General features: G+C 38.6%; 1 long non-coding RNA gene across 2 annotated transcripts in view; it reads right to left on the bottom strand.

The window, feature by feature from the left end:
* LOC119599384 overlaps positions 1-14,906 on the bottom strand; it is a 60,950-nt gene extending 46,044 nt beyond the window's left edge. For both annotated transcript variants that reach the window (XR_005231069.1, XR_005231068.1), the window contains exon 1: positions 14,849-14,906. This is a non-coding gene — a long non-coding RNA (uncharacterized LOC119599384). The remainder of the gene's footprint in view (positions 1-14,848) is intronic.
* Between the last annotated feature and the right edge of the window lie 5,094 nt (positions 14,907-20,000).

The raw sequence follows: 20,000 nt of genomic DNA on the forward strand, positions 1-20,000 counted from the left end.
ACTAGAGAGGGGAGGAGGGGGAGAGGAGAGAGAGGGAGGAAAAGGAGGGGAGAGAGAGAGGAGGGAGGAGGCAGAGAGAGGGAGAGAGGGAGAAGGGAAAGCGAGAAGGGGTGAGGGGTAGAGGGAGATAAGGGAGTAGGGGGAGAGTGGAGGAGTGGGCGAGAGAGAGCAGGAAGGGAGAAAGGAGAGGAGTTAGAAGAGGGTGAAGGGGGAGGGGTAGAAAGGAGAGAGGTGGAGAGGGGAGGAGAATGAGAGGGTGAGAGATGAGAGGGTGAGAGGGTGAGAGGGGGAGAAGGGAGAGGGGGGAGGGTGCGACGGCGGTTGTTTGTATTGTTGGAGTGTTGGCCTTACCTTCTCTTTCTTCTTTTTTCTTCTCTTTCTTCTCTTCTCTTCTCTTTTTTACCTTACCTTCTCTTTCTTTTGTTCCTCTTTATCTCCGATTTTTTTTTCATTATTCCTTTACCCCATTCTTCGTTGTTCATTCTATTCGCTTTCTCTTTCCCTACCTCTTCCACCCCTCTTTCTCTCTCCATTATTCCATCCTCCTTCCTTATGTCTCTCAGCTCCCTATCTTTCTATGCCTTTTCCCTCTCATTCTCCTCTCTCCCCCTCTTTTCCCCTCTTTTTGATATCTCCCACTTTTTTTTTTATTTGTTTAATATCTCCCTCCTTTCCTTTTCCCTTGGCTCTCCCTCCTTCCTTCTTGTATGCCTGTCTATCTGTCTGTTTATCTGTCTGTCTGTCTGTTTATCCTTTCGTCTGTCTATGTGTCTGTCTGCCTGTCTGTCTGTCTGTCTGTCTGTTCTGTTTTATCCTTTCGTCTGTCTATGTGTCTGTCTGCCTGTCTGTCTGTCTGTCTGTCTGTCTGTTTATCCTTTCGTCTGTCTATGTCTGTCTGCCTGTCTGTCTGTCTGTCTGTTTATCCTTTCGTCTGTCTATGTGTCTGTCTACTGTCTACATTTATGTCTGCCTTCTGTTTATCCTTTCGTCTGTCTATGTGTCTGTCTATCTGTCTACATTTATGTCTGTCTACATTTATGTCTGTCTGCCTGCATGTCTAGCTGTCTGTCTCGCTGTCTGCGCGTGTCTTCGTTTACTTGTTGTCTTTTTCCTGTTTGATTGTTTGTCTATCTATAAGCATGTCTATTTCTGTTTGTTTGTCTGCTTGTATGTCACTTCATCTCAATCTGTCTCTCTGCTCTGTATGTCTACTTCTATCAGTGTCTATTTTTTTTGTCTATCTCTCACAGTCTCCCCTTGTCTATCTATCTACCATTCTCAGACTTTCCCTGTCTATCTATCTATCGATCTCAGACTTTCCTTGTTTATCTATCTATCAATCTCAGACGTTCCTTGCCTATCTATCTATCATTCTCAGGCTTTCCTTCTCTACCTATTTATGTATCAATCTCAGACTTACCTTCTTTATACTTATACTTATCTCTCTGTCTCTCTCTCACAAGCTTCCCTTATCAACTTATCTATCTCTCCCCGTCTCTCGCTGTTTATGTATCCATTTCATTCTTCCTCTAATTGACTATCTATTTCTTCCCATGTCTTCTGTCTATCTATCTTTCGCTTTAAGCCTCTAACTATCTGTCTGTCTGTCAATCGGTATGTCCATCTTTTTATCTATCTATTTATTTAGCTATTGATCTATCTATCTACCTATCTATCTATTTATCACACAGTGCTATGGTTAACCTTATTAATAAATAATGATAAAAAAATGGTTAATAATCTTATTCATAAATAATAATTCACCATCACATTTTCGTTCACATCGCCTTCCGGGGCGTTCGTTGGCTTCTCCAGGCGGTTCTTCGTTCACATCCTCTTTGGGTACGTGATTGATCGTTCGCAGATGAATATACAAACAAGTGTGCTTACATATATATATATATATATATATATATATATATATATATATATATATATATATATATATATATATATATATTACATATATAGGGGGTATGTGGATATTTTTACATAAGCATAATTGTGCATATATGCACATTTTTATGTGTCTATCTATCTATTTATGTCTGTCTGTCTGTCTGCATACAAAGAAATCACACGAAATGAAACATAAATTAACATACAAACCCCCTAAACAAACAAACAGACAAACAAAAACATAAAGGAACACACACAAAGACAAACATACTAAACACACGTACACAAACAGAAACACACGCAAAAAACAAGCAAACAAACAAACAAGTAAACAACCACACACATAATACCACATGACACACATAATGCCACATGACACACGAGGCAAGACGCAGGTCCCACGTAAACAAAGTCTGTGTCACATGGAAATCCAATTTAATCTTATAAAAAGAATGCGAAGGGAAAGGTATACGTAGTAACAGATGGTGCACTTACTCCTTGGCAGTTTGGAAGAGGGAGATGGGAAAGGGAGGGCAAAGGAGCAGAAGAGTTGGGAGGAAAAGGAATGAGAGGAGAAGAGGGGGAGGGAGGGGACGGGAGGAGTGGGGAAGGGAGGGGAAGAAAGGGGAAGAGAGGAGGGAAGAGAAGAGGGGAGGGGAATGGTAGGGGAAGAGAGGAGGAAAGAGAAGAGGGGAGAGAATGGAAGGGGAAGAGGAAGAGAGGATCAGGGGAGAGGAGAGGAGATGAGATGAGATGAGATGAGATGAGAGGAGAGGAGGAGATAAGATAAGAGATGAGAGAAAAAGAAAGGAGAGTAAAGGAGATGAGAGAAGAGAGAATGAGACAAGAGGAAAGGAAAAGAGAGGAGAAAGAAAGAAAGAGAAAGAAAGAGAGAAAAAAAAAGATAGGGAAACAAGGATAGATAGGCAGATAAAAGACATAAATAGATAGACAGAGAGATAAAGAGAGACGCAAAGAATATTATCTCCTTTGATCTCGCATCTTGGATTAATTGATTATTCCCTGTTGCAACCTGCACCATTGCCTTGTGCTATTTTTAACCGATAAATGCACGAATTGGCAACTCGCTGCAACAAAGCTGAACGAATTTTTGGATAAAGTCGTATGAAGAGAAAATAGAATATGGAATAAGTTGGTTTCTGGTTTCTGCTCGTCTGTTTTTTTCGCTTTCCTTCATTACTTTCTTTTTTTATTGCATTCTCTCTCTCTCTCTCTCTCTCTCTCTCTCTCTCTCTCTCTCTCTCTCTCTCTCTCTCTCTCTCTCTTTCTTCTTTCATTCTGTCTCTCTCTTTCATTCTCTCTCTTTCTTTCATTCCCTCTTTCTTTCATCTTTCTCTTCTTCTCTTCTCTCTCTTTCTTCATTCCTCTTTCTTTCACATTCTTTCTCCTTCTCTTTCATTCTCTCTTCTCTTTCATTCCTCCTTTCCCTTCTCTCTCTTTCTCTTTCATTCTCTCTTTCTCTTATTCTCTCTTTCTCTTTAACTCATTCACCCTTTCTCTTCAACTGTGTGTGTTCCTCTCTCTTACCCTTCGTATATTCCCCCTTTGCCTCTCCCTGCTGTCTTTTTCCCTCCGTCTCCCTCCCCTCCTTCTCCCTCCCCTCCTTCTCCCTCCCCTCCTTCTCCCCCTCTCTCTTTGCCCCCTCCCCCCCTAAAGAAAGACTAAGAAACAAAATGAAGAAAGAAATCTGTCTACGTCAGGACAAGAAAATCCGGACGGGCTATTGAAATTGAGGGGGGAGGGGGGGCGAGGGGGGAGAGGGGAAGGGGTGATAGGGGTGGAAGAGAGGGCGGGGGGGAGAGGGGTGTGGGGGTGGAGGGGAGGGGGGCAGAGGGGGAGAGGGAAGAGAGGGGTGGAGGAGAGGTGGGTGGGGAGAGGAGGGAGAGGGGAGAGAGAGGAAGGGGTGACAGGGGTGGAAGAGAGGTGGGGTGGGAGAGGGGGAAGGGGAAGGAGAGGGATAAGGGGAGGGGGTGGGAGAGGGGGAAGGGGAAGGAGAGGGATAAGGGGAGGGGGTGGGAGAGGGGGAAGGAACGTTAAGGAGAGAGGGAAAGGGTAATAAGGGGGAGGGAGAAATTAAGGAAGGGAGACTAAAAGGGGGAAGAGGAGAATAAGGGAAAGGGAGAGGCGAAAGGGAGGGTTTAAGGAGAATGAAGATAAGGGGAGAGGAAGCTCAAGGGGAAAGGGAGGAGAAACGGAGGAGGGTGTGAGGAAAGGAAGGAGACCGAAAGGGGGAATTGAAAATAAGGAAGAGAGGAGAATGGTGGATAGAGGAAATGGATGAAGGTGAGGGAGAGGAAGATGGGTGAAGGGGATGGGGGTGGGGGGTGGGGGAGAGGGGCAAGGGGGGGCGGAGAACGCTAAACAAGAGGAAGCTAAACATGGTGAGGGGGAAGAGGGGAGGGGAAGAGGGGAGGGGAAGAGAGGGAAGAGGGGAGGGGAAGGGGAAGAAGAGAGGGAAGAGGGGAGGGAAGAAGACAAGGGAAGTGAGAAGAAGAGAAGAGAGGGAAAGGGTAAAGGGGAAGAGGAAGGGGAAGATTAGAGAGATCGAGGGGAGGGAAAAAGGGGAGGGGAAGAGGGAAAGCTACAAGGGGAGAGAAGTAGAAGGGAAATGGGGAAGGGAAAGGGGAATAGGGGAGGGGGAGGGGGAGAGAGGGGAGAGGGGAGGGGAGAGGGGGAGAGGGGGGAGAGGGGAGAGGAGAGGGGAGAGGGGGGAGAGGGGAGGGGAGAGGGTTGATGGGGTTGTAGAAAAGGGGAGGGGGGAGAGGGGGGAGAGGGGGGAGAGGGAGAGGAGAGGGGAGAGGGGGGAGAGGGGGGGAGGGGAGAGGGTTGATGGGGTTGTAGAAAAGGGGGAGGGGGAAGAGGAAGAAGAGAGGGAGTGGAATGAAAGCGAGACTAGAGGGAATGGAAGGAAAGAAGGGAGGAATAAGAGAGAGACAGAGAGAAGAACAAAAGAAGAAAATAAATAAGAGAACGATTAAATGGGAGGGAACAGAAGAAAACACGAGATACGAGGAAGAGAAGAGAAGGGAAGAGAAGAGAAGAGAAAAGAATAGAGAGAAAAACACAAATAAAAGAGAGAGAGAAGAGAAGAAAACACAAGAGAAGAGAAGAGAAAAGACAGGAATAAGAGAGAGAGAGAGGGGGAGAGGAGAAGAGAGGGGGGAGGGGGAGGGGAGGAAGGGGGGAGGAGGAGGGGAGGAAGGGGGGAGGGGGAGGGGGAGGAAGGGGGGAGGGGGGGGCAGGGCGCTGAGCTAGGCCCGATAGCCGATTTTGCTGTCGACCGCAGAACCTCGCGATCGATTTCGCCGCAACCTCGGCTCTCTGCGGCGGCTCCTCGGGACGCGGAATGAGGGCGAGGGGGGGGGTTGTGGGAGGGGTTATGGGGTTATGGGAGGGGGTTATGGGGTTGTGGGAGGGGTTATGGGGTTATGGGAGGGTTAATGGGGTTGTGGATATGGTTTGAATGGGGTTGTGGGATGGGGTTGTTGTTGGAAAGGTTGTGGGGTTGAGGGGGTAGGGATGTGGCGATTGCGATGGGGGTTGTGGGCTGGGAGAATGGGAAAGAGGAGAGAGAGAGAGAGAGGAGAAAAATGAGGGGGAGAGAGAGAGAGAGAGAGAGAGGGGGAGAGTAGAGGGGGAGAGAGAGAGGGGAGGAGAAGGGAGAGAGAGAGAGAAAAAGAAGAGAGGGGAGAGAGAGGAGAGAGGAGAGAGAGAGGAGGTTTGAGAGAGAGAGAGAGAAAAAGAGATGAATGAAAAGGAGAGATGAGGAGAGAGAGGGGAGAGAGAGAGAGAGAGAGAGGAGAGAGAGAGGAGGGAGAGAGAGGGGGAGAGAGAGAAAAAGAGGAGAGAGAGATGAGAGAGAGAGAGAGAGAGAATAAAGAGAGGGGAATATGGAAAAGAGGGGAGGGAGAGGGGGGAAGAGGAGAGAGAGGGAGGAGAGAGAGAGAGAGAGGAGAGAGAGGAGATAATAAATAAAGCTGTTTTTTTTCCTGAATTAAATGTTACGCGTGTGTGTCGGTTGTCAGTGCAACCTTCTCTTGCCTATGTCTTATTTTTTCTCTTTATCCTTCTAAGTATCTTCTCTGCCTTTCTCTCTCTCCTCATTTATGTATCTATCTACCTTTCTTTCTCTCTCCCTCATATTTCCTTCCTTCCTTCCCCGTTCTATACCTGTAGACACAACCACACAGACACACAAATAAAACACATACACACAAGCACAAATAAACACGTGTACATAAACACACATAAACACACAAATAAACCCACACATAAACGCACACACACAAATAAACACACATATATGATATATATATGATATATATATATTATATATATATATTTTATATATATAATATATTATATATATTATATTAATATATATATATATATATATTTTAATATATTAAATTATATATAGGGAAGGGTGTTAAAAAATTGTGTGAAATTTTGGATTGTGGGAAGTGGAGGTTGGGGTGGGAGGGGGCAGGCTTGTTTGATTGTGTTTATTATTTGTTATGTTTAGGGGTGCCCTTTCTTGGTCTATTGGGGGTCCTCTGTCGTGATTATATATATATATATATTTATATATATTATATATATAATAATATATATACATATAATAAATATATTATATAATATATATATATATATAATATATAAAATAATATATATATATATTATATATACATATATTATATACATATAAAATAATAATATTATAATATAATAATATAATAAAAATATTATTACAATTAAAAATACATTAATATATACATAATAATAATACATATATATAATATTATAATATATATTAATAATTAATATTATGATATAATATATCACAGGGCAGAAGAACACCAATAGACACAAGCAAGCACCACATAAAATAAACAAAAAATTTAAAAACCCAAATACAAACAAGCCCTGCCCCCCTCCCACCCACAAACATACCCACTTCCCACAATCCAGAATATTCACACAATCTTCTTAAACACCCTTCCCTCGCTCCCTCCACGCACCACGAACAGACACAAACAGACACCACTTTCCTCCCCTCCCTCCCCCCCCCTAAACAAACAAGCAAAAACATCCCCTCCCCCCCTCCTTCTCTCTTCTCCCCCCCCCCATAACAAACAAATAAACACAAACTCCCCTCCCTCCCCTCTCTCTCCATCCCTCCCCCCCCCACAAACAAAACACAAACAACCCCCCCTCCCTCCCCTTCACCACAAGCAAACAAGCACAAACACCCCCCCCTCCCTCCCCACCATCACAAACACCCCCTCCCCTCCCCTCCCTCCCCTCCCTCCTTCCCTCCCCCACCACGTAAAACACAAGCTGTACGTCGGTAATGACAGCCCCGTCCCAACGCAGGCCATTACCCCGGGCTTAAAGGTGACCCACGTATTAGCCAGGTCAGTCCCGTGGGGGGTTGAGGGGGGGGGGCAGATAGCCTCGTTTTCTACGTCTTTGTTTTGCGTCTTTGTTAAGCAATTTGTTTGTTTTTTGTTTGTTTGTTTGTTTTAGAATCTCGTTTTTTTTCTGTTGTGCTACGATATTGTTTTATTTTATAAAAAAAAAAAGTTAATTTACTGTTTATTCTATTTTTACTTTTTATATTTTTTTGTTAATCTACGTCTGTGTTCTTTTTATTTGCTCAGCGGTCAAATTTTCTTTGTTCTTTGTTTTTATTTTATTTTTGTTTTGTTTTGTTTTGTTTCTTTATGCCTGTGTGTATCCGATAAATGCATATGAATAAATGTACACATGCACAAACGCATATGCATACATTAGTGAAAACAAATACACATACTCAAGCATGTACACACGCACTCACAAACATTTGAATGGACATGAACACACACATGCACACACATGCACGCACAAACACACGCACACGCACACACGAGCACACACACACACACACACACACACACACACACACACCAACAACAACAACAAAAACAAAAAACGAAGAAACAAAGAAGAAGAAGATGATGATGAAGGAGAAGGAAACAAAGACAAAGAAGAAGAAGAAAAAATAAAAGGATAAAAAAGAAGAAAAGAAGAAGACGAGGGAAGTGAAGAAGAAACGAAAAGAAAAGCGAAGAAAAGCGAAGAAAAGAAAAAGAGGAAGAAGCATAAGACGAAAAAGAGTAATAAGAAGAACACATGGAAGGAGAAGAGAGTAAGAAAAATGAGAAGAGGGGGAAAAAGGAAAAACAAAAGGGACAAGAAAAGGAATAAGAATAAGAATAAGAAAAGGAAATAGAATAAGATAAGAAAAAAGACGAAGACGAAGAAGAAGAAGAAGAAGAAGAAAAAGAAGAAGAAGAAGAAGAAAAGGAATAATAATAATAATAATAATAAGAAAAGGCAGAAGAAGAAAAGGAAGAAGAAAAAGAAGAAGAAGAAGAAGAAGAAAAGGAAGAGGAAGAAAAGGAAGAAGAAGAAGAAGAAGAAAAAAAAGAAAAAGAAGAAAAAGAAGAAGAGGAAGAAAAGAAACTCAGAGACAATAACAATCATCAAATTTTCCAATTCAATCTCTTCCCCTCCTCCTTTGGCCTTCTGGAATGTAACCTAATATTTTCACCGCATTACATCGTGGGGTCTATTTCCCCTCTCCTTCCCCCCCCTTTCCCCTCTTTCGTTTCTTGTTTTTCTCCCCGCTTTCTCTTCTCCTTTCCCCCCTCTTTCTTTCTCCTTTTCCCCCTTCTTTCGTTTCTTTTTCTCCCCTCTTTCGTTTCCCCTTCTTTCGTTTCTTGTTTTTCTCCCCTTTTTCTCTTCCTCATTTTCCCTCCTCCTCTCTTGTTTTTTTCTCTCATCTTTCATTTCTTATTATTTCTTTCTCCTCGTCTCCTTTTCCCTTTCCTTTTCTTCTCCTTTTTCCCTCTTTCTCTTCTCCTTTCTTTCCTCCTTTCTCTCCTCTCCCTCTTTTTCCTTCTTATTATTCTTTCCCTCTCCTTTCATTTATCCCCTTTTCTCTTCTTTCCTCTTCCCCTAAATCATCTCTTCCTCCCTTGCCCTTTTCCTCCTTTACTCTCTTCCCTATTTCTCCCCTTTTCCCTTAATCATCCCTTTCTCCTTCCCACTGTTTTTTCATTACTTCGTTTCTTCTTCAATTCCCTAGCTCCTCTTCTCTTTCCTTCTCCCTGTCTTTAATCTTCTTTCCCTATTTCCAATCTTCTCACTCTCCCTTATTCCCTCCCTCCTTTCTCCTTCCCTCTTCTCCTATTCCCCTTTTCGTGACTTCCTCTTTCCCTCCCTCCGTCTTCCTTCCCCAATTTCGCCCTTTCCTAATTCCTTTTCTCTTACGCCTCCTTTCCTCCCTTCTTTATCCTCCTCTCTCTTCCTCTCCCTTTTCGTTTCCCTCTTATTGTGTCTCATTATCGTTTCATATATTCTTCCCTCATCCTGAGAGGAAGGGGAGAAGGAGAGAGATATGGAGGATATGGGGTGGGGTGGGGGGATGAGGGGAGGTGGGGGAAGAGGGAGGCAGAAGCAGAGGAGGAGGAAGAGAGGGAAAGAGAGGAAGAGGAAGAACGAGAAAGGGAAGAGGAAGGGGAAGAGAATATACAGTATACACAACATCCTTATCTTTATTTTAGTTATTTATATCTTTTGTTTTATTTAATTTCATTCACCGTTTTGACATTTTCCTCTTTCACTTTTTTACCGTCTATAAAAATTCCTCGACGTTGAATTGATTTATTTATCATTTTTTTTTCTATTGTACTAGAGTTAAATATCAGTTGATACAGAAGTCTTACGCAACGGGACCACGCTGATAAATAAATTCGTATTTAATTGAGAAAGTTAAGGTCAGCAGCGGAAGTGGATCACACACGCACACAGACACACATATACGAACATAGAAACAGACATAGAAACACCGAAATATATTAAGAAAACAGATGCACAGACTCAGTTACATATAAACACACATACACAAAGAAACACACACACGCACACATGCGTGTTGAAGACAAAACTGTTATGCAAAATGGTGTATAGATTTACACCTTCCCTCTTACACACACACACACACACACACACACACACACACACACACACACACACACACACACACACACACACACACACACACACACACACACACATGTAGACACATACACTCTGATTCGGTGTTCGTTAGTAACAAAAAAAAAAAAAAAGAAAAAAAAAAAATCACGAACCGGAAGTGCTATTCCAAAGTTGGTAAAAAAAATCTTAAAAAGAATGAGACCGAGAGAGAGAAAGAAACAGGTGTATGATTAGATGACATATACGTGACGTCACATCCATTCTCACTTTCCATTGGCTGACGTATCTTGTACAAATGTCGATCCAATGACGTCATGATTCCATATATAGAAAGACTTTTTCAAAAGAGACACTTGTTTATTCTTGGGATTTATTTTCGTATTAATCTACAAAAACTGAAATTACGAAATGTATAAGAAAAAAAGATATATGTTTTATGTACAGTATATATATATTTATATGTATATATATATATATATATATATATATATATTATATAATATATATATACATAATATATATAATATATAATATACATAATATATATATAAAATATATACATATAATTTAAAAAATATCATATAATATATATATAAATTTTATATATATATTTTAATATATATATATGTATATACTATATAATAATATATATAATATATATATATATATTATAAAATAACATACTATATATAATATATATATATATATATATATATACATAAATATATATAATATAATATATAATATATATATATAAATAATATATATATATATAATATAATATAATAATATATAAAAATAAAACATATACATATACAAATCATATACATATACATATACATATACATATACATATACATATATAAAATTTTAAATATATATATTACATACATACATATACAACATACATATAATACATATAATATATATATATATTTTAATTATGTATATATTGTATGTATTAATATATAAAATTTATAATATATATATAATATATATAATATATATATATATATTATACATACATAATTATATATATATAATATATTTAAAAATATATATATATATATATATACATATATTATGTATCTATAATATATATATATATATATATAATATGTATCTATCTATCTATCTATCTATCTATCTATCTATCTATCTATCTATCTATCTATCTATCTATCTATCTATCTATCTATATATATATATATACTTTTTTTTTTTTTTTTTTTTTTTTTTTTTTTAACGGTAGGTTCATGTCTGACCCCACCGTGGTCCCCGCATGATACTTAATCGTCTTTTTTCATGTTGTGATGCTCTTGGGAGTGAGTACGGGGTTAGGGTCCCCAGTTCCTTTCCACGGAGAGTGCCGGTGTTACCTTTTAGGTAATCATTCTCTGTATCTTATCCGGGCTTGGGACCAGCACTGACTTAGGCTGGCTTTGCCACCCAGTGGCTAGGTAGGCAATCAAGGTGAAGTTCCCTGCCCAAGGGAACAGCGCGGCGGCCGGCGACTCGAACCCTCGAACTCGGATTGCCGTCGTGAGTCTTGAGTCCGACGCTCTAACCATTCGGCCACCGCGGCCCCTATATACATATATATATATAATTATATATATATATTTTATAATATAAAATATATATATATATATATGTGTGTGTGTGTGTGTGTGGGTGTGGGTGTGTGGGTGTGTGGGGTGGTGTGTGTGGTGTGTGTGCGTGTGCGTGTGCGGTGTGGGTGTGGTGGTGTGTGTGTGTGTGTATAATATATATATATAATTAATATAATGTATAAAACATATAATATAATATATTATATATAATATAAGTATTATAATAATATATATATATAATATAAAAATATAAAATATAGATAATATATATATATTAATATATATATCATAAATATTATAATATATCATATATATATATAGATATATAATATATATATATATATATATTATAGATATATAGTATATATATACATATAACATATATATACATATATACATATTATACATATATATATTATATATATATATATAATATATATATATATAATTATAATATATATATATTATATAAAATGTATATATATACACGGCCGCGGTGGCCGAATGGTTAGAAGCGTCGGACTCCAGACTGGTCACGACGGCAATCTGAGTTCGAGGGTTCGAGTCACCGGCCGGCGCGTTGTTCCCTTGGGCAAGGGAAATTCACCTCGATTGCCTACCTAGCCACTGGGTGGCCAAGCCGCCATAAGTCAAAGCTTGTCCCAAGTTCGGATAAAATAGAGAGAATGATTACCTAAAATGGCAACATCGACACTCTCCGTGGATAGGAACTGGGGACCCTACCCCGTACTCACTCCAAAGCATCACAACATGAAAACTACAATAAGTATCATGCTGTGACCACGGCGGGTCAGACATGAACCTACCGTTAAAAGAAGAAGATATAAAATACATATAATATATATAATATATATATATAATATAATAATATACATAATCATATACATATAGATATATATATAACATGTATATATATATATATAATATATATATATATAATTATATATATAGTATATATATATAATATATATATATATATATACACATATATTACGTAATAATAAATATACATACAATATATATACACAATATACATACAATATATATATATAAAATATATAAAAATATATAAATTTTAAAATATATATAAAAACACACATAATATACATAATTTTATATATATATATATATATAATAAATATAATAATTATAATACATATACAAATAAGATAATTATAATTATATATATATTATACATAATATACAAATAACAAAATATATACATATATACATATAACATAATATACATATAAACATATATTACATATAATACATATATATACATATAAATACATATATATACAAAAACATAAACATAATATACAAAAACATACATACATATATAAAATATAACAATATATGTATTAATAAAATAATATATATATAATATTATATATTATAATATAAATATATATATATATACCCCATATATATGTAATATATACATTATAGATATATATATATATATAATATATATATATATAATATATAAAATATTATATTATATATATATATATATTAAAATATATATATGCATGTATATTAAAATATATATATATATATATATAAATTTATAAAATATATATTATATATATTATATATTTTATATATATATATATATTAATATATATTTATATATATATCTATATTTATCTATATATATATATATATATCTATATTATATAATAATATATATTAATATATAAATCTATAAATAATATATATAATATAATAATTATATATATATCTATCTATCTAATAATATATATCATAAACATATAATATAATACATAACATAATTTCAATAATACATTACATACATACAAACATAACACACCACACAAACACACACACACACCACAAAAACCACAACACACAACCCAAACACAAAAACAAAACACCAAACATAACATAAAACACAAACATACTAATACATGCATATACACACACCTCCACACCACACAGCCGCTATTACAAGACTTCCCCTCACCTGCTAACCAGAAAGCTGAAATTCCCAATGAACATCTCTATCTTATATTCTTTTATTCTACCCCTAAACATAGCTTGTAATACAGCTACGGTGCATAAAGTGTTTAAAATGGAACCAGTGAGGCGACGGGTCATTTTTTTGTTTTTTATACTTGTAACCGGACAACGAAGACCTTCCCGTGAAATGAACAATTTATGCTCCCCTCTATAAGTTAACATGGGTTCGTCTGTGCCAGTCTGTGGAAATGTTTATCTCAGGGACCCCAGTCGCCTTTGAGAGAAAATCCATCAGTGGAGATGACATTTTAAGATTTTTCTGTTTTTCTTAGCTTTTCCCGATTCAAATTTTCTCGGAAAGACATTCGTGAACTGCAAAAACAAAATTTGCGCCGATGGTATTGCCGCCACATTTCAGAAAGAATGAGTGTTCCAAGGTCTTTAGTTATGTGCAAGAAATGGAGTTTTTCAACTAATCACGCGGATGAACCATGGCCCCTCAAAAAAGTCGCATTTAGACTCCACCCCCAAAAGGCACTGTTCATTTGGCAGCAATCGTTGTATATTGATTTCCTATCAAAGACTTTCATTTGATTTTATGTTCCGTACAGAAATTCGGAGGCATCAAAATCCAAGAGGGGCCGAATGTTGCCAAAGGTTCGCCTCCTAGAAAGACAAGCCCCCGTCACAACTCTACATTCCACCCGAAACGGGTTGGGATTCCTCCTCCTTTTTCCCTGATTGAAAAAATCTCACTCTTGTATATGAAGCATATTGAAGCACCCTTTCCCAAAAACATGTTTTAAACTTCATGCCAAGCATGAATTAAGGGATTTCCACATCCATAAAGGGTTAAAAAAGTATCACTCTTGGGGATTTAAAAGACAATTTTCTGTAGATTTCATTCGTGTTGCCCCCCTGGAATTAGGTCAGAGGAAATCTTTAATTGACGCCTCTCGTATATATATTATATTATTATAATTATAATATATATATATATATATATATATATATATATATATATATATATATATATTTTTTTGGGGGGTTTTTTGTGTTGGGGTGTGTGTGTGTGTTTGGGGTTGTGTTGTGTGGGGTGTGTTTTGTGGGGTTTTTTTTTTTTTTTTTTTTCGTAAAAAATCCCCCATGCATACATTAAAAAATCTACCATTGAGTAAACACATCAACTGCCCCTCCCTTTCCACTTCCCCCTCCCCCCATAACAAGGGGTGGGGGGGGGGAGGGCGTGCGGGCGTACTCACCTCCGAAGTTTGGCCGAAGCCTAATGTCGTAACCATTGAGGAGAGTTTTTCAAGGTTTGCGTCACTTTTCCCCAAAATTTTGGTCTTTGGCGCCCCCCCTAGCATCCCCTGGGGTTGCGGACAAAAAAGAAAAGAAATAAACTTTTTAGATTGGGGGAAAAAATTTTGTAAAATGGCGAGGGGGAAATTGGTGGGATTTCCTATCAAATGAATTTTTATTTTATTTATTTATTTATTCATCTATTTACTTTCTGTTCGTTTCTGCCCTTTGAAAAAATAAATAATTTTAAAAATTTTGGGAAAATATGAAAAAAACCCAGAAAAGGATATAATTAATTGAGAATCCCCCGAAACGAAAATGATAAAAGAACAATGTAGGAAGCAGGAAGAACGGAGGAAATGGAGGAAGAACGAAAGGTAGGAAGAAGGATTGAAGAGAAGAATGGAAGAAATAAAGAAGGGAAGGAACAATCTCTTTGTGTGTCTCTGTCTGTCTCTCTTCTCTCTCACTCTTTCCCTCCCCCCCCCTCTCTCTCTCTATCTCTCTCTCTTTTTCTTTTCCCCCCCCCCCCCCCTCTCCTCCTCTTCTTCTCTCCCCCTCCCCTCTCTCTTTTCCTCTCTCTCCTCTTTCCCCTTCTCTCTCTCTTTTCTTAAAATTTATTATCCTTAAAAACAATTCATATAAAGAAAATACTTTGGCTTTAATTTTAAAAATTAATATTTAACGTTTTTTTAATTTGGGGAAAAAAAAGGGAAACCTTTAAGAGGGTTTTAGGACTGATAAAATTTAAAGGTAAATATGCAAATTTGTGACATAATTTTAAAAATATTTCTTAGTGCTATTAAAGGTAATAATAGTGATAATTATATAAAAAAACACAGCAATTGCAACAATAATAATGACGATAATGTTATAATAAAATAATATCTAATAAAAAAAAAAAACAATAAAAAACAACTGAATACCCAACAAAAAAATATTGTAATAAAAAAAAAAAATTAAACAGTGAAAAATTGAAACAAATTAATAAATAAATGGGAGAAAAAAAAAAACGATGGCCTAACCCCCTCCCTTCCCCCTTTCCCTCTCGCTTCCCCTCTCCCTTTACTCCCTCCCCCTTCCTTACCCTCCTTAAAACCCCCCCCCCCCCTTCCCTTTTCCCTCTTCTTTCCCCCTTTTCCTTTCCCCCCCTCCCCCCTCCCCTCCTTTTCCCATCTCCCCCCCCTCCATTTTCCCATCTCCCTTCCCCTCTCCCTCCCCTCCATTTTCCCCACCTCCCTTCCCCCCTTTTCCCCCCCAAAACCCAAAAACCCCCCCACCTTCCCCTTTTTCCCTCTAACCCAGGCCAACAAACCCAAAAAACCCCTTAAGGTTCCCACCCCCTTTCCCCCCCCTTTTTCCCCAAAAAAACGGGCCCTTAACCCCCCCGAAAACCCCCCTCCCCCCTTTCCCCCCACAACGGCCCCCCTTCCCCTCCCCTTCCCCCTCCCCATCTTCCCTCCCTCCTCCCCACGAACAGTCTACCCCCCCCTCCCCCTCCCCCTCTTCTCCCCCTCTTCTTCCTCCTCTATCTATATATCTGTCTATCTACCTGAAAGCGAAAGAGGGAGAGCGAAGAACAAAGCAAAAAAAAAAAAAAACAAAACAAGAAAGGAATGGAAAAAAAAGAGAGGAAAGAGAGAGAGAGAGTAGAAAGAGAGAGAGAGGGAGAAAAGAGAGAGGGGAGAGGGGAGAAGAGAGAGAGAGAAAAGAGAGGAGGAGGGGGGGAAAAAGGGAGAAGTTGGGGGGGAATGGTTTAAATTATAAAAATTTTTAATAATAAATAAAAAAAAACTATAATAGAAAATAAAAATTTTAGAGAGGAGAGCAAAAAGGGGGGAAAAGAGAAAACATAATAAAGTTGATAATTATAGAAAACAACAACAAATGAAATGCAAGGAGAGAGAACAAAGAAAATCACAAAGAAAATTAACAAAAAAAAAAAAAAAACAAAGACGGAAAATTCAATGAAGTGAATTAAAAATATGAATCAAAATATGGATAAAAATTATAATAACGAAAAGCGAAAACACACAAAAACATATATTTTAAAATATATATTTATTTATAACTATATTATATATATATATATATATATAGAAAATAAACAATAAAAGATGCTAAAAGTTTTTCGAAAATTCTCAGTTAGGCCTGCTTTCTCTCTTCTCCAGTAGGCCTATCCTCGTCTAAGTTCTTCCGGGCGCTCTCTTAAAATAATGATTTTTTTTTTTTTTTTTTTTTTTTTTTTTTTTTTTTTTTAAATTGTGAGTGTGTCAGGAGTTGAAATAATGGATATCTTTGTTTTCCCATTTTGAGACTTTTTGATTGAAATTTCCTTTTTTTTTTTTTGTCTGTGAATTAGTGGTGTTGAAATTTTAAAAATTTACCTTTTAGGGTTTTTTTTATTTTTAAAGAAAGTAAAAAAATTAACACAAAAGATGATAAAAATGAAAACCCTTTTCTCCTCGCTCTCTCCCTCTCGGGGTCTCGCTCCTCTCCTTCGGGCCCCGGCCCCCTCTTCCTCTTTCTCGCTCTCTCTCCTTTTCTCTTCCTCGCCCCTCTCCTCCGGCTCCCCTCTCCTTTCTCTTCTTTCCCCCCTTTCCCCCTTTCTCTTTCCCCTTTCCCCCTTTCTCTTTTCCTCTTTTTTTCCCTCTTTCTCCTTCCCCTCTTTTTCTCCCTCTTTTTCTCTCTCTCTCCTCTCTTTTCTCTCTCTTCCCCTTTCCCTCTCTCTCTTTTCCCCTAAAAAAAATAAACCCAAAAACCACAAAAAACCTCCCAGAAATACCATCCCTGACCAACACCCCCACAAAAAAAAAAAAAAACCAAAAAAAAAAAAAACAAACAAACCAAAAAAACAAAACAAAAACAAAAAATCCCCAAAATAGAGAAGTCCCCCCACATAACTAGATTCCGTGGAGGAGGCCCGTGCCCGCCGTGATGATGTTTACTCCCGCGCGGTGATTGTGTGCAGACTCGCTTTTTTTTTTAGTTGCAGTCAAGAAGCCAGAGGGGGAGGGGGGATTGGTTTTTGTTTTGGGGGAGGGGGAGAAAAAGAAAGGGGGGGAGGGGGAGAAAAAAAAGGGGGGGGTGAGAAGGAAAGGGGAGGAGGGGAGATGAGGAGGTTGGGGTAGGGGATTTAGGAGATGGGTTTTGGGGAAAAAAGGGGGGGGAAAAGGGAGAGAAAGGAGGGAGGAGGAGAAAGGAAGAGGAGAGGGAGAAAGAAGGATGGGAGAAAGGAGGAGGAGAAAGGGGTTTTGGAGAAAGGTGGAGGGGGAAAGGAGGGAAGGAGGAGGAGAGAGGGGTGAGGAAGAGGAGGAGAATAGAGGAGGGGGGAGGAAGGAGAGAAGGGGTAGGAGGAGAAAGGAAAAAAGGGGAAAGGGGGGGGGGAGAAATATGAAAAAATGGGAAGGAAAACTTAAAAAAAAAACAAGCCAGAGGGAAACAAAGTCTGGAATCGTGTGTGGGGAGGAGAGGAAAGGAGGGAGAGGGGGGCGATAAGAGGAGGAGGAAGGAAGGGGGGAAGAGGGGAAAGAGGAGGGAGGAGGGGGGGAGGGGGAAAAGGGGGGCGAGAAAAAAAAGGGGGGAGGAGGGGGGGAGGGGGGGGGTGGAGAATTAGAAAAAAAGAAAGAAAAAAAGTTTTAATTTTTGAACAAAAAGGGCCAGAGGGGAAATAAACAGTGCCTTCGTGTGGTGAGAGAGGAAAGAGAGAGAGGAAGACGAAGGGAAAAAGAAAGGAAAAAAAAAGAAGAGAAAGGGGGAGGGGGGGGAAAAGGGGGGGGGAGGGGGAGGAGGCGGAAGGGGAAAAAATGGAAATAAAAAAGGGGGGTGAGGAGGAGGATAAGGAGGAAGAAGGGGGGGAGAGGAAAAGGGAAAAAAAGGGGGTAAAGAAGAAAAAGAAAAGGGAAAAAAAAGAGGAAGAGGAAAGGGGGATATGGGGTTAACCGGGAAAAAGGAAAAAGGGGGTAATTAGGTGGGCCCGGGGTTAAGGTTTTTTGGAAGAAAAAAAAGGGGGAGGAAGGGGAAACCCTGGGGGTAAGAAGGGGTTTTAAAAGTTTGGGGGGAAATTTTTTTTTTTAAAAAAGGAAAGGGAGAAAAAAGGGGAATTTTTAAAAAGGGCGGTAATTTTTGAAAGCAATTAATAAAAGGGTTTTTGGGAAAGGGGGGGAGGTTCAAAAAAGTCGGGAGTAAAATAAATAAAAAAGGATAAAAATTTGGGCAAAGGGAAAAAAAAAATTAAAAAAATTTTAAAATAAATGAAAAGGTTGGAAAATAAAGAGGCAAAAGGAAAAGAAGTTAAAAAAAGGGAAATAAATAAAAAAAGAAAAAAGATAAGGGAATTTAAAAAGGCCCAAAAGGACCCCCCTGGGGAAATAAGCCCCCGGGGCCCCCCAAAAAATGGAAGGGTTTTAAAAGGCGGGGGGTGGGGGGGGGGGGGGGAAAAGGGGAAGAAGACGAAGGCGAAAAAAATTTTAACGCGGGGCCCCCGGGCCCAAAGGGGCCAGAAGGGGAAAAGGGGGGGGTTACGGGGGGGGGGGGGGGAAGGAGACAAATATTGTCTTCTTTGGCAGGTGGGGAAAAGAGAGATGTCGGGGGGGGGGGGGCTATGTGTTTTTTCTTGGGGTATGGGGGAAAAAAGGGGGAGGGAGAAGGGGGAAGAAAAAGGGGGGAAAAAATCAGGGGTTTTGAAAAATTTTCCTTTTTTTTTTTATCATTACATTTTCTCAAAAAAAAAAGAAAAAAAAAAAGAAAAGTGATTCGGCTTATCTTATTTCCAAAATATTCAAAGCGACAATGAGTAAGATTTACTCATAAAATGGGAAATACCCAATTTAATTTTTAAAATGGGCCTTTTTTTTCCCTTTGTAGTTTAAACCCGTGACCGGGGGAGGGGGGGGGAAAAACAAAAAGAATCCAAAAAAAACGAAGTCTAAAGGGGTTCCGCCATATTTCACTAACTTAATTAGTTTGCATGGATGGTAGATCAAGGTCATAATATTTTTTTTTCTCTCTCTACTGATGTGTTAGAAGATGTAATCAAGTTAAACCCTAGAATTATAAAGTAGTATCACTTAGTGGTTAGCTCGGGTGGTAAATAAAGGAATAAACTGATCT

This window comes from Penaeus monodon, chromosome 42 (assembly GCF_015228065.2).
Source record: "Penaeus monodon isolate SGIC_2016 chromosome 42, NSTDA_Pmon_1, whole genome shotgun sequence".
Taxonomy (NCBI): domain Eukaryota; kingdom Metazoa; phylum Arthropoda; class Malacostraca; order Decapoda; family Penaeidae; genus Penaeus; species Penaeus monodon.